Below are 15,372 nucleotides of genomic sequence, written 5' to 3'. Positions count from 1 at the left end.
ATGCCATTACTGTCCAGGCATGCTGGGAGTTGTAGTTCTGTAACATCTGGCCCTTCAGATGTTGCAGAACTATAACTCCCAGCATGCCTGGACAGTTTTGGCATACTGGGAGTTGTAATTTTGCAACATCTGGAAGGGCACAGATTGGGAATCAATGTATTAGTGGTCTGCAAACTGTAGTCCTCCAGATGTTGCAAACTACAACTCCAAGCATGCTGGGAGTTGTAGTTCGGCAACATCTGGCTCTAAAGAAGTTGCCGAACTACTACTCCCAGCATGCCTGAGAATGTTTGGGAGTTGTGGTTTTGCAACAACAGGAGGCACACTTGTTGGGAAACATTGTCTGTTTCCTAACTCAGTGTTTCCCAACCCGTGTGCCTCCAGCTGTTGCAAAACTATAACTACCAGCATGCACTGATAGACTGTGCATGCTGGGAGTTGTAGTTTTGAAACAGCTGGAGGTCCCCCCCCTTGTGAATGTACAGGGTACATTCACATGGGCAGGGGGCTTACAGTGAGTATCAGGCTGCAAGTTTGCGATGCAGCAAATTTTGCGCGGCAGCTCAAACTCGCAGCGGGAAAATCGCTGTAACCCCCCCTGCCCGTGTGACTGTACCCTAAAAAAACTACACTACACTACACTAACACAAAATAAAATAAAAAGTAAAATCACTGGCGTAGAATACCCCTATGTCCACCCCAATGCAAATCCCTAATTCAGGCCTCAAATGCGCATGGCACTCTCACTTAGGAGCCCTGTCGTATTTCAAGGCAACAGTTTAGGGTCACATATGGGGTATCGCCATACTCGGGAGAAATTGCCTTACAAATTTTGGGGGGCTTTTTCTACTTTCACCCCTTATGAAAAGGTGAAATTGGGGTCTACACCAGCATGTTAGTGTAAAAAATAATTTCTTTACACTAACATGCTGGTGTTGCCCTATACTTTTCATTTTGACAAGAGGTAAAAGGGAAAAAAGCCCCCCAAAATTTGTAATGCAACTTCTCCCGACTACGGAGATACCCCATATGTGGGCGCAAAGTGCTCTGGGGGCGCACAACAAGGCCCAGAAGGGAGAGTGCACCATGTACATTTGAGGTGATTTGCACAGGGGTGGCTGATTGTTACAGCGGTTTTGACAAACGCAAAAAAAAAAAAAACACATGTGACCCCATTTCGGAAACTACACCCCTCACGGAATGTAATGAGGGGTGCAGTGATAATTTACACCCCACTGGTGTCTGACAGATCTTTGGAACAGTGGGCTGCGCAAATTAAAAATTTTGTACAGCCCACTGTTCCGAAGATCTGACAGACACCAGTGGGGGGTAAATGCTCACTGTACCCCTTGTTACGTTCATCAAGGGGTCTAGTTTCCAAAATGGTATGCCATGTGGGGGTTATTTTGCTGTTCTGGCACCATTTAGGCTTCCTAAATGCGACAAGCCCCCGAGCAAAATTTGCTCTCAAAAAGCCAAATATGACTCCTTCTCTTCTGAGCATTGTAGTTCGCCCATAGTGCGCTTCAGGTCAACTTATGGGGTACCTCCATACTCGGAAGAGATGGGGTTACAAATTTTGGGGGGTATTTTCTGCTATTAACCCTTGTAAAAATGTGAAATTTTGGGGGGAAACACACATTTTTGTGAAATTTTTTATTTTTTTTTATGTATGCAAAAGTCGTGAAACCCCTGTGGGGTATTAAGGCTCACTTTATTCCTTGTTACGTTCCTCAAGGGGTCTAGTTTCCAAAATGGTATGGCATGTGGGTATTTTTTGCTGTCCTGGCACCATAGGGGCTTCCTAAATGCGACATGCCCCCGAGCAAAATTTGCTCTCAAAAAGCCAAATATGACTCCTTCTCTTCTGAGCATTGTAGTTCGCCCATAGTGCACTTCATGTCAACTTATGGGGTACCTCCATACTCAGAAGAGATGGGGTTACAAATTTTGGGGGCTATTTTCTGCTATTAACCCTTGCAAAAATGTGAAATTTGGGGGGAAGCACACATTTTATTGAAATTTTTTTTAATTTTTTTACATATGCAAAAGTCGTGAAATTGGAAAATTGCTGCTGAACTTTGAAGCCCTCTGATGTCTTCCAAAAGTAAAAACTCGTCAATTTTATGATGCAAATATAAAGTAGACATATTGTATATGTGAATAAAATAAAATAATATTTGGAATATCCAATTTCATTACAAGCAGAGAGCTTCAAAGTTAGAAAAATGCAAAATGTTCTAATTTTTCATCAAATTTTGGGATTTTTCACCAAGAAAGGATGCAAGTTACCAAAAAATTTTACCACTAAGTTAAAGTAGAATATGTCACGAAAAAACTATCTCGGAATCAGAATGATAACTAAAAGCATTCCAGAGTTATTAATGTTTAAAGTGACAGTGGTCAGATGTGCAAAAAATGGCCGGGTCCTAAGGTGTAAAATGGCTGGGTCCTTAAGGGGTTAAATTCAGGAAGTGTAAATTGAAATATTAGATTTTTTTTTCTTTTCTGTTAATTTTTGCAATCCCCAAATCTAGTATGACCTCCATGTTGGAAAAGGCAGTCCAGTGTGCATCTTGCACAATGTATGCAATCCTTGAACAACAGTTTGAGGGTGCATATTGTTGTGCGAGATGTGTGCGAGTTGCTCATTTGAAAGCCCAGATCCTGGATCTAGAGGAGCAACTGGCAACACTGAGATGCATTGACAACCCGGAGAGGAGTCTCCTGCTCACTGAGCAGGTACTCTCTGGGGTAGAGGTGGGGGAGGATAGTGGGACGGAGGTGCAGGACAGTCAGGCAGTTTGCTGGGTTACAGTTAGAAAACGGGGTAGAGGGAAAAGTGTCAGGTAGGCTAGTCCTGAACTGGCACACCCCAACAAGTTTGCCCTGTTGGTAGATGAGGGGGATGCCATTTCAGAGCTAGCAGTACTGCAGCAGGATTCTGCCTCTGACCACCAGGGGGGTGTCTGCTCCAGTAAGGAGGGAGGAGAGCAGGGCAGGCCAGACAGGTATTGGTAGTGGGGGACTCAATTATTAGAGGGACAGACAGGGCGATCTGTCACAAAAACCGGGATCGCCGAACAGTGTGTTGTCTTCCTGGCGCTCGAGTTCGGCACATCCCGGATCACGTTGACAGGTTGCTGGGTGGGGCTGGAGAGGACCCAGCAGTCATGGTACATATTGGCACCAATGACAAAGTAAGAGGTAGATGGAGTGTCCTTAAAAAGGATTTCAGGGACTAAGGCTGCAAGCTTAAGGCAAGGACCTCCAAGGTTGTATTTTCTGAAATATTACCTGTATTACGAGCCACACCAGAGAGGCAGCGGGAGATTAGGGAGGTAAACAAGTGGCTCAGAAGCTAGTGTAGGAAGGAGGGGTTTGGGTTCATGGAGAACTGGGCCGACTTCGACTTTAAAGGAAACAGGTTTCTGACTATAGCTAAAGACAATTATCTGTCCCAAATGGTGCAGGGCCCGACCAGAGGAGGCGCCCTACTAGACTTAATATTTCCCAATGTACTGTACCTGACAGAGTAATTAATGTGCAAGTAGATGGACACCTAGGAAATAGTGATCATATTTTAATACATTATAACTTGTTCCTCAATAAGGGAATCTCTCGAGGGGTCACAAAAACAATGAACTTTCGGAAGGCAAAGTTCGATCAACTCAGAGAAGCCCTTAACAATATAAATTGGAATAATGTCCTAAAAAAGAACAATACTGACACTAAATGGGAGACTTTTAAAAATATCTTACATTTTCACTGTAAGATGTATATACTTTATGGGAATAAAAGGGTCGGAAATAAAAGAAAACCAATATGGATGAATAAAAATGTTAAGGGGGCAATAAATGACAAAAATAAAGCATTTCAATTACTAAAACAGGACAGCAGTGAAGAAGCATTAAAAAGCTATAGAGAAAAATGTGAAATATGTAAAAAAAAACTGATAAAAGCCGCAAAAATAGAGACAGAAAGACTCATTGCCAAAGAGAGTAAAACTAACCCCAAAATGTTCTTTTATTATATAAAAATGAAAGTGTTGGCCCTTTAAAAAATGATGAGGAAGAAATTATAAACGGGGATCAGGAAAAAGCAAATATACTAAACAAATTCTTCTCCACTGTATTCACTGAGGAAAATGAAATGCCAGGTGAAATACAGTGTGATAAGGTAAACTCCCCAGTACAGGTCACCTGTCTAACCCAGGAAGAAGTACAGTGCCGCCTACTAAAAATCAAAATAGACCAATCACCAGGTCTAGATGGCATTCACCCCCATGTTCTAAAGGAATTAAGTAATGTAATAGACAGACCCCTATTTTTAATATTCAGGGACTCTATAGTGACAGAGACTGTTCCCCAGGACTGGCGCATGGCAAATGTGGTGCCAATATTTAAGAAGGGGTCAAAAGGTGACCCCGGGAATTATAGACCTGTTAGTTTAACCTCGGTTGTTTGTAAATTGTTTGAGGGTTTCCTAAGAGATGCTATTTTGGAATATCTTGATAAAAATAAATGTATGACCCTGTATCAGCATGGATTTATGAGGGATTGATCCTGTCAAACTAACCTGATCAGCTTTTATGAGGAGGTGAGCACCAGACTGGACCAGGGGCAATCGCTGGATGTCGTATATCTGGATTTTTCCAAAGCATTTGATACGGTTCCACATTAAAGGTTGGTGCATAAAATGAGAAGGTTTGGGCTGGGGGAGAATGTGTGCAAGTGGGTAAGTAACTGGCTCAATGATAGGAAACAGAGGGTGGTTATTAATGGTACTTATTCTGATTGGGTGACTGTTACTAGTGGGGTAACACAGGAGTCCGTCTTGGGTCCTGTCCTATTTAATATATTCATGAATGACCTTGCAGAGGGGTTGAATAGTAAAGTAGCAATCTTTGCAGATGACACCAAACTCTGTAAAGCGGTAAACACTATAGAGGACAGTGCACTGTTACAAATGGATCTGGATAGGTTGGAGGTTTGGGCTGGGAAGTGGCAGATGAGGTTCAACACTGATAAATGTAAGGTAATGCACATGGGGAAGAAAAATCCGAGCTGGGATTATGTATTAAATGGGAGAACACTTGGGACGACTGACAAGGAAAAGGACTTAGGAGTCTTAGGTAACAGTAAACTTAGCTGTAGTGACCAGTGTCGGGCAGCTGCTGCCAAGGCTAATAAAATCATGGGGTACATCAATAGGGGCATAGATGCCAACGACAAGGAAATTATTCTACCGCTGTAAAAATCACTAGTCAGACCTCATATAGAATACTGTGTACAGTACTGGGCACCAGTGTACAAGAAAGATATAGTGGAGCTGGAGAGGGTTCAAATCCCACTAAGGACAACAATAAATAAATAAAGACTTATTATTATTATAATAACGTCAGCAGAGAGCACTGTGCTCGTGATGTCATCAGAGAGCATTCCAAAAAGAAAATAATTTCCTCTGTAGTATTCAGCAGCTAATAAGTACAGGAAGGATTACGATTTTTTAATAGAAGTAATTTACAAATCTCACAAACCTACAATTCCGGCCATACACCGACTAAAGTCCATAAATGCTAGAATAAACTAACTATAAACCTACAACTAGCACCCAATAAGAGTCCAGAAATATAAAGTCAAAAAATGAAAAAACTTTATTTAGAACAATTCAATATGCACAATATGGGACTCACCCAATTAAAACAACCCACCCTTAAAAATGAACCCCACAAAATAGACAGGGGATAGCTCATCTCTAGACCCTAGCATACATGAAAGAATCACAAAAATAACAAGGTCAAAGAAGAAAATAATGTGGTCATGTTTTATTACCTAAGGTAGTCATGCTGGGTCCTGCAAGATCACTATGCCCCCACCGCCGCCTCAACAAGTGTTTCATATTCTTCCTCAGGAGGTTTTAATTGGGTGGGTCCCATATTGTGCATATTGAATTGTTCTAAATAAAGTTTTTTCATTTTTTGACTTTATATTTCTGGACTCTTATTGGGTGCTAGTTGTAGGTTTATAATTTACAAATCTGTTTAACTTTCCGGAGCCAGTTGATTTAAAAGAAAAAAGGTTTTCACCGGAGTACCCCTTTAATGGTATAGAGAACTGTGTCTAGTGCATTAACTCTGTGATTTTTTGCCCATTGAAACCAGTCGGCCCATTGTGGTCTATGGGGAAAAGCTGCTGAGTTGCCCATAGCAACCAATCAGATCGCTTCTTTCATTTTTGAAAAAGCCTCTGAAAAATGAAGGAAGTAATCTGATTGGTTGCTATGGGCAACTCAGAAACTTTTCCTCTGGACAGGTTTTGATAGATCTCCCTCTATGGGGGAGATTCATCAAAACCAGTGTAGAGGAAGAGTTGTGCAGTTGCCCATAGCAACCAATCAGATTGCTTCTTTCATTTTTGAAAAGGCCTCTGAAAAATGAAGGAAGCAATCTGATTGGTTGCTATGGGCAACTCAGAAACTTTTCCAGGAAAATCTGCTGAGTTGCCCATAGCAACCAATCAGATCGCTTCTTTCATTTTACAGAGGCATTGTGAAAAATGAAAGAAGCAACCTGATTGGTTGCTATGGGCAACTGCACAACTCTTCCTCTACACTGGTCTTGATGAATCTCCCCCATAGAGGGAGGTTTATCAAAACCTGTCCAGAGGAAAAGTTTCTGAGTTGCCCATAGCAACCAATCAGATCGCTTCTTTCATTTTTGAAAAAGCCTCTGAAAAATGAAGGAAGCTATTTGATTGGTTGATATGGGCAACTCAACAGCTTTTCCAGGAAAGTAAAGTTTAACCACAACACTGTAACACTCTGTCCACCCTGGGACTCGAACCAGTGACGGTCTCCCATCCCACTGTACGGTCCTGCTTCTCTTACATGCAGTGAGATTCCCATAGACCACAATTAGCCTATTGGTTTTCATGGGCAAAAAGTCACAGAGTTGATGCACTAGTCACAGTTCTCTATACCAGTAATGAAGGGAAGGCTCAATATTCGCAAATTTGCGCATATGCGCACAAATTTTCACATATGCACAAAAAATAATTATGAATATATAGTGCTATATTTGCAATATTCGCGAATTCGCGAATATGCTATATTCGCGATTAAAATTCGAATTGCGAATATTCGTGAACAACACTAGTCGCTGCAAATACAGTGAAGGAGTTTAAACATGCATGGGATAGGTATAAGGCTATCCTTCATATAAGATAGGGCCAGGGACTATTGATAGGATTCAGATTATTGGGCAGACTAGATGGGCCAATTGGTTCTTATCTGCCAACACATTCTATGTTTCTATACTGTATGGATATCAGAAAAATGGTTCCAAGCTCTTATTTCTTTATTAAATTCACTACTTTGGAGCAGGAAAGCAAGAGAATGAAATATGTTTCTTTAACGTTAGCTGAGCACGATGGGGGTTGGGCACTTTTTTTAGGTACTTTTTAGCACTAAAATTGCAGACTATTATGAGAACGAGGGAAAATGTAGTCCTATTTTTTCTCTCTAAGGGTATGCTCAAACTACGGAATTCCCGCGGAATTCCACGGGCAGAATTCCGCAAGCCGAATTCCACGGGCGGAATTCCGCGAGCTGAATTCTGCGGTGTGAACTTAACATTAGTGTGAATGGGTTTCCGCGAGACCCGTTCACAAAGTGGAATTTCAGCATCGCTGAAATTGTTCCGCGCAAAGAAAGAACATGTTAATTCTTTGCACGGAAGTCCGCGAGCACTGCATAGCTGTCAATGGTGACGGCTCAGTGCCGCCCGGTTCTACCGCCGCTGCCAGCTGCCAGTCTGAATCTCCGCTCGCTGAATTCAGCGAGCGGAGATTCCGTTCACACACTGTAGTGTGAACATACCCTAATGGGTCGTTCGTTATAAGGATATTTTTAAGATTTTGGAAGCTGGGATACTCACTACACCCATGCATATCTATATAATAAAGTATGGGAGGAACTTAAAAAATGTTTAAAATCACATGGAGTTTTGACTTTACTTCATTATGGTCGAATAAAGCACTTAAAGAATTCCTTAAAATTAAAGATTCACTCTTTTTGATGAAAAGGGGCTTATTTATATAAATCAATTATACGCTTTAGGTCAAATAAAGTCAGTTGAAGAGATAGCCCATAAGTATGGGGTGGCAGACAATCAGAAACATTGTTTTTTTACAAATAAGTAATGCAGATCATAAACCAATAAAAGGAGAGATTGGAGAATTCAGGGATTCTATATATAAGAAAAGTTTAATTAGACTATTTCCTTATGCGTAGTTGCTGTCTGGGCATGCTGGGAGTTGTGGTTCTGCAGCGGTTGGGGGTTCACAGCTTGAAGACCACTGCTATAGAGGGTGCAAATGTATCTGAGCCCTGGAACTCAAATAATGTGAAATATGAGATGATCAAAATGGAGCCCCTGCACTAATTACTTGGGTTCTGGGGTCTGTAAGGTCCATAGTAAAAACATCAGGTTCTGTCTATAGCAGATACTAAATCATGGCAGCTCCAAGAAACAAGCAGTCATTCTGACATGTCACATGTGATGTCATAGACAGCTGGAGGCCTGACATTCCACTGACAGCCGCCCGAGCCTTCAGTCTGTAGATTGTTCCAGTGAGATTAGTGAGATTGGTGAGATTAGCTTCTTCTTCTACTTGTCTGAAATGGAGCTAAAAGGTTTGGGGTTCGTCCCCCTCCTGTTGGCGTTTTGGTTTGTGGCCTGGCTTGCCACCAGCTACATCATGACGGTCGTCCTCGGCCATGCCGCCTCGCCACTGATGAGCATCAGGTAAGTTAAACAAGCACATGATTCTTATTTCATGGGTTGGGAGTGAGGAAATATCCATAATAACATTGGTTTCTTTTCCTTCACAGTGACGTGGGAAATTTCTTTCCCGAAAGCATATTATTCAGAATTGGATTCATAGGGATTTCCATTGGCACTTTGGTACTAACCTTTCTTATTTATAAGTATATGGTTATGCATACTGAAGAGTTCAGGGGTCATCAGGTCCTGATCCAGAGGATCCTGCTGGCCATTGTGTGGGCCTCCTGTTTTGCCACAGCTGTCATGCATGTATTTCCCCCCCAAAGAATATCCCAGGATACACTTTGTCAGCACGATAATTTCAATTACATTTGAAGACTTATACTACCTTGGGCAGTCCATCCAGATGTATAAATTACCAGGAGCAAAAAAAGTCATCCACCATAGTAGATGCACCTGCTGTGGCCTGACTTTTGTCTGTGTAATTTTCTATTTTGGATATGAAACATTAAAGGAATTATTCTATAATGATGAAGACTGGGACGAGATCCGTGAAATCCCCATCATAATCATCGAGTGGGTGATGCTTCTACTGATCCTGATAAACATCGTGACCTATTATTCCACCATGCAGAGGTTATTGTTGACCGTCTCCAGAAACAGCTGCACACTCTCTCTTAGAGTAAAAATTGATGACTTCGGGGTGTAGACCACAACGTGGACCATCAAGTGGACTTCTGGGAGAGATACTGCACAGGACACGGAAAACATCTAAAGAAGAATAACTGGGGGACTACATATGGTGCCAGTAATCATGACACAATAATATGAGCTGGTGATATTACCTATACAAAAAAATAAGAAAAAAATATTGGTGTGTGAAGTGTAATACCTAGTTAGAAAAACAGAATCAAATTCATCTTTATAACCACCCTCTGCATTACCCTGTTTATTATTTTTCAAGCAAGCACTTTGTTCTAATTCGTCCACTAGCTGGCATGCTCCTTGTATAAGGGGTTTGGGATACCCTTTTTGTTTAAAACGATCCTCCAGGTTATCTAGTTGTTGCTGGCATTTTTGTGTGGAAGAACAATTTCTTCGGATTCTTTTCATTTGACCGAATGGAATGTTCTTCTTCCATTATTTAAAATGGCAACTGTTAAAGTCGACATAGCTGTTTGCATCCACCTCCTTAAAATAGGTGGCAGTATGCAAACAGCCGTCCTGAATATAGATATTTAAATCCAAGAACTCAAATTTTTTGGGGGACTGATGTAGAGCTGCCTTTGGCAATCTCTGGCTCTGCCATAGCGCTTTTTTTGAGGGGGCGTGTTGGCTGCCCCTTCGTCTGGTGGTCAACACTAGTGTTGCTCGCAAATATTCGCAATGCGAATATTATTCGCGAATATTCCCCAATATAGCACTATATATTTGAAATTACGAATATTGTTTTTGTTTTGTTTTTCACAGTACACATCACAGTAATCATCCCTCTCTGCTTCCAGCTTGTGTGGTATAAAGAAGGCTCTAATACTACTGTGTGAGACTGGCGTACGAATTTTCGCACATGGGAAAATTAGCATATGCAAATTTTCGTTTATGCTAATTTTTCGCATATGGTAATTTTTGAACATGCAAATTTTCGTTTATGCAAATTTTCGCATATACGAAAATATAATGCGAATATTACGAATATGCGAATTTAGCGAATATATGACGAATATTCATCCATATATTCGCGAAATATCGCAAATTCGAATATGGCCTATGCTGCTCAACACTAGCTGAGAGGCCAGGCTGGATGACCAGGCTGATCAGGGCATTGAGATTCTGTAACGATAGTCCCGATCAGCGCCCCTGAGCTGCCGGGATAGTTTTACTTTCACTTTAGACACCGCAATCAACTTCGATTGCAGCAACTAAAGGGTTTATGCCGGCCATTAACCTTGGCTCCTGGCTGCTGATAGCAGTTGGGACCCACAGGGTTTGAAGTGTTTTTCACTTATGAGAATGCTTTAAACCCTGATAACAGGACTCAGGACATACAGGTACACCCTGTGTTTTTAAGGACTTGGGAACGGGGGCGTACCTGTATGCCTTATCTGGTTAAAAGGAATGTCAGAATATTTTTTTAATTAATTTTGGACATGTTTTAAATTTTTTTTTTTACTTGTCTCAAAATATGAAAAATGAAGTAATACATTTTCATATTGCTCCCTGTAAGCAGAGGGAGCTAACATAGGGAATCTGGAAAAGGCAAGCGACTAGTAACTTGACTGCTGCAAATTTGTCCTCACCTGCCTCCCTGCTGGTCATCTTACACCTCCCTTCTCTGTGTCTGTATGAGCAATTTCACTGTGCAGTGTCATTTTGTTGGTTTCTGCACAGTGGTAAAGTACAGCAGCTACAGACTATGGGTATACTCACATAGGGCAAATCTGCTGCAGATTTTCCATCTGGATTTTGCACCAGATGCTGCAGAATGATCATTACCGGCGGGTGTCAGGTACCCATTTCCCAGTAGTTGTACATGTACGGCAGTTGGGCAGGGCATGAAAAGGTTATCAAATGAGCACAGGTACACTTTATTTGTCTGTCACTACTTTGGGTATTAAGAGCCCCCTATTAGTGGGTATTATTCTGCTTCATAATGATTCTAATGGAGAAATTAAATGTTGCTGCTTAAACATGGGTTAAATAAATCACATTTATTTTGGAACACTTGGGAGTGCTGCGCCATTGTGTACCTAGTTAGATATATATGAGATAGATAGATATAAGATAGACTGATAGACAGTTTGCTCCTGTAGTCAGCTGCTGACATGTTGTATAGCGGTTAATTAGATCAGCTGGTAATGACGGTGAAGATTATGCAGTCAGTCATCTAGAACAGTCGGTTTAGTGACAGATGCTTAATGAGCTGAAGCCATTATTATATAATGTGGTGCTGGATGTAATATGTCTGCACTTACATTTCAATAAATGGAAGCTGCTATTTCCTAAATTACTCTGCAATGAAATAACAGCATGGATTTGATCAATCATTTATTATTACAGCTATACCTGGGATTCTCCAACTGCTTCAAAAGTACTAAATCCTTTTCAAATAAATAATGGATGTTTATTCAGATACTTGACTTCTACTGGTGACAAAAAGGGCTATAACAAGTAAACATGGAGCATAGCGAAGCTTGGAATGGGCCCCTCTCCACCATATCCACCTTCAGCAAAGACTTGACCACATTAAATTAAGGTATATAAACTACAGTCATGGCTGTACGGGACTTCTGGCCCTAAATACATGCATAACTTTTTTTTGATAATTGACCATGGTCAGCTATAATTAACAAAGTGATGTCAAAGGGCATGGATAATACACACAGTGATGTCACAGTACAGGGATAATACACAGTGATGTCACAGTACAGAGATAATACACACAGTGATGTCACAGTAGGGGGATAATACACAGTGATGTCACAGTACAGAGATAATACACACAGTGATGTCACAGTACAGGGATAATACACACAGTGATGTCACAGTAGGGGGATAATACACAGTGATGTCACAGTACAGAGATAATACACACAGTGATGTCACAGTACAGGGATAATACACACAGTGATGTCACAGTACAGGGATAAAACACACAGTGATGTCACAGTACAGGGATAATATACACAGTGATGTCACAGTACAGGGATAATACACACAGTGATGTCACAGTACAGGGATAATACACACAGTGGTGTCACAGTACAGGGATAATACACACAGTGATGTCAGAGTAGAGGAGTTATAAACACAGTGATGTCACAGTACAGGGATAATACACACAGTGATGTCACAGTACAGGGATAAAACACACAGTGATGTCACAGTACAGGGATAATATACACAGTGATGTCACAGTACAGGGATAATACACACAGTGGTGTCACAGTACAGGAATAATACACACAGTGATGTCACAGTGCAGGGATAATATACACAGTGATGTCACAGTACAGGGATAATACACACAGTGGTGTCACAGTACAGGGATAATACACACAATGATGTCACAGTACAGGGATAAAACACACAGTGATGTCACAGTACAGGGATAATATACACATCGATGTCACAGTACAGGGATAATACACACAGTGGTGTCACAGTACAGGGATAATACACACAGTTATATTACAGTACAGGGATAATACATACAGCAATGTCACATGAAAGGGATAATACACACAGTGATGTCACAGTACAGGGATAATACACACAGTGATGTCACAGTACAGGGATAATAACACACAGTGATGTAACAGTACAGGGATAATATGTACAACAATTTCACAGCATATGGATAACACACACAGTAATGTCACAGTACAGGGATAATACACACAGTGATGTCACAGTACAGGGATAATACACACAGTAATGTCACAGTACAGGGATAATACACACAGTGATGTAACAGTACAGGGATAATACACACAGTGATGTCACAGTACAGGGATAATGCATACAGTAATGTCACAGTACAGGAATAATATACACAGTGATTTTTTATTTATTTTTTTGCCGAGGCTAGTGCTCTCTATCACCCATAGTGCAAGAAAAAGTGCAAACGTGTCACACAAAAAAAAAAACGTGCACAAAGGATGCAGTCTATCGCTAAGCCCTTCTCCAACAGGAGAGAGGTCCCCCAACAAACCTACCCTTCACCTCTGGGCCAAAAGGCACCTGCAAGGATCCAGGTTCGATGACCCTTTTCGCCGAAGCTACTAAGGGGACGAAAATGCACCTGGCTTCAACCTAGGCATTAACCAAGGTATCAGCCGAGGAGCCGTATACCGATGGCATCTTGACCAAAGCCAAGATGCCCAAGGGTTGCAGGGAGGTGAGGAACCTAATGGCCACACACACCTCCCCTAGACCACCAGGAGGGACACCCAGAAGGGCTACCGCATCCTGCCAATCCTGTGTACAAAACAACACGTAAAAGTGGCACAGTGACAAAACACAAAAAATAAATAAGTGGATAAGTGCAGATATACTGCCCGGTCATCCAGCCGGATCTATAAAAATTTCCCGGATCCTAGCCAGAAGGCCGGGATACCAAGGGTGAGTGCCAAAGATGAAGAGTAATGGTGCAGTGCTTTCACTCAGTGAGTTATAACACCCAGTGAGTTTCGGCACCTCAGGGTCACCACTCCCCGAGGCACGGAAGTACCTCGGCTCTACACCCCTCTAACTCATGGCGAGACCCAGAGGAAACAGGTCATGTCAGGGCAGCCGTCGAGCTGATTCCTCAGAACCAGCCCCGCAATGCCCCGGTACACCTGCCCCCTCCATGCAGCACCCAGCCCCACACCGGTGGAACTTCTCCACCAGTATGAAACTGATAAGAACAGATACTACACTTGATATTAACCAAAAGGCAGAGAAGTGATAATATACACAGTGATGTCACAGTACAGGGATAATAATTGCAAACTTTGGATAGGGGATAAGATGTTTTTCGACAGAGTACCTTTTACTTGTAAAGTTTTTACATTAAGGCTACTTTTAAAAGTATTTTTTAAAGTTTTTGGAAACTGAAAGTTTATGACGGTTGAAATAGGTCAAAGACGTGGGTTATATTTTTTTCATCAATCCCTAGAGCCCCGTCTTAGCTATAAGAAGATTGACAATAATAACAAAATCTGAGCAGAATTATTAACCACGGGGCTGAATAATTTAATCAATGCTACAATGTTGTACTGGGCATGTTTCTCTACGGTAGGGAAGGCAATACATGGCCGCTGCATTATCTAATTTGATGTAGCTAATAACAGCAATTAACCTATCCATCCCTCCGTTCCCAATTTCAATTATTTGGATCTAATTGCTTTGTATCTGTGAGCCATTCTTTGTGAGACATTTTATGAAATACATCCCAGATAGAGAACACCAGGGAGGTCCAGGCTCCCGGCAGAAATGACACTAAATTTGGAAATTAAATATTTAATTTAAACTCCAGATCTTGCTCAACCTCATCTAACCTTGTGCAAGATGAAATCTGAGAAGCAACGCTTAAAAAGTTTTAATATTGTTATGTATTGTTTTTATTATATTAATTATATTATATTTTTCTATAATATTTCTTAAAGGGTAGCTCCCACCATCCCTTTTTTTCCCCTCTCTGTCCCTGCCTATTTCCCATCTATCCCTAACCCCCTCCCTGCCTTTAATTTTTTTATTTTTTACTATATAAAAAATGCAGTTTTGTCTGCCTGGTAGTGTGCTCACTACCAGGCAGACTTCCCCAGCAGGCGCGAGTCACTGATGCCTGCTGGGGCCGACACTTCCGCCCTTGTTCATCTACACAGGGTGCCTCCAGCTGTTTCACCACTACAACTCCCAGCTTGCCCTGACATCTATTGGCTGTCAGGGCATGCTGGGAGTTGTAGTGGGGAAAAACTGGAGGCACCCTGTGTTAAAAACAATACATGGCCACGTCACAACCTGAACCCCCCCGCCCTGAACACCGAACCCCGCCACCCGAACCCCGCCGCGCTCCCCCCGCCACGCAACCTGCTCCTCCTCCA

The 15,372-nt window shown here is 41.7% G+C and overlaps 1 pseudogene; it reads right to left on the bottom strand.

Annotated features, from left to right (window-relative positions):
* Nucleotides 1-14,153: 14,153 nt before the first annotated feature.
* LOC130363328 (U2 spliceosomal RNA) lies at nt 14,154-14,235 on the bottom strand (annotated as a pseudogene).
* Nucleotides 14,236-15,372: the final 1,137 nt, after the last annotated feature.

Source organism: Hyla sarda, chromosome 3 (assembly GCF_029499605.1).
Source record: "Hyla sarda isolate aHylSar1 chromosome 3, aHylSar1.hap1, whole genome shotgun sequence".
In the NCBI taxonomy this organism is placed as follows: Eukaryota; Metazoa; Chordata; class Amphibia; order Anura; family Hylidae; genus Hyla; species Hyla sarda.
The sequence above is the reverse complement of the archived record's forward strand: the minus strand, read 5'-3'. Positions and strand labels throughout refer to the sequence as shown.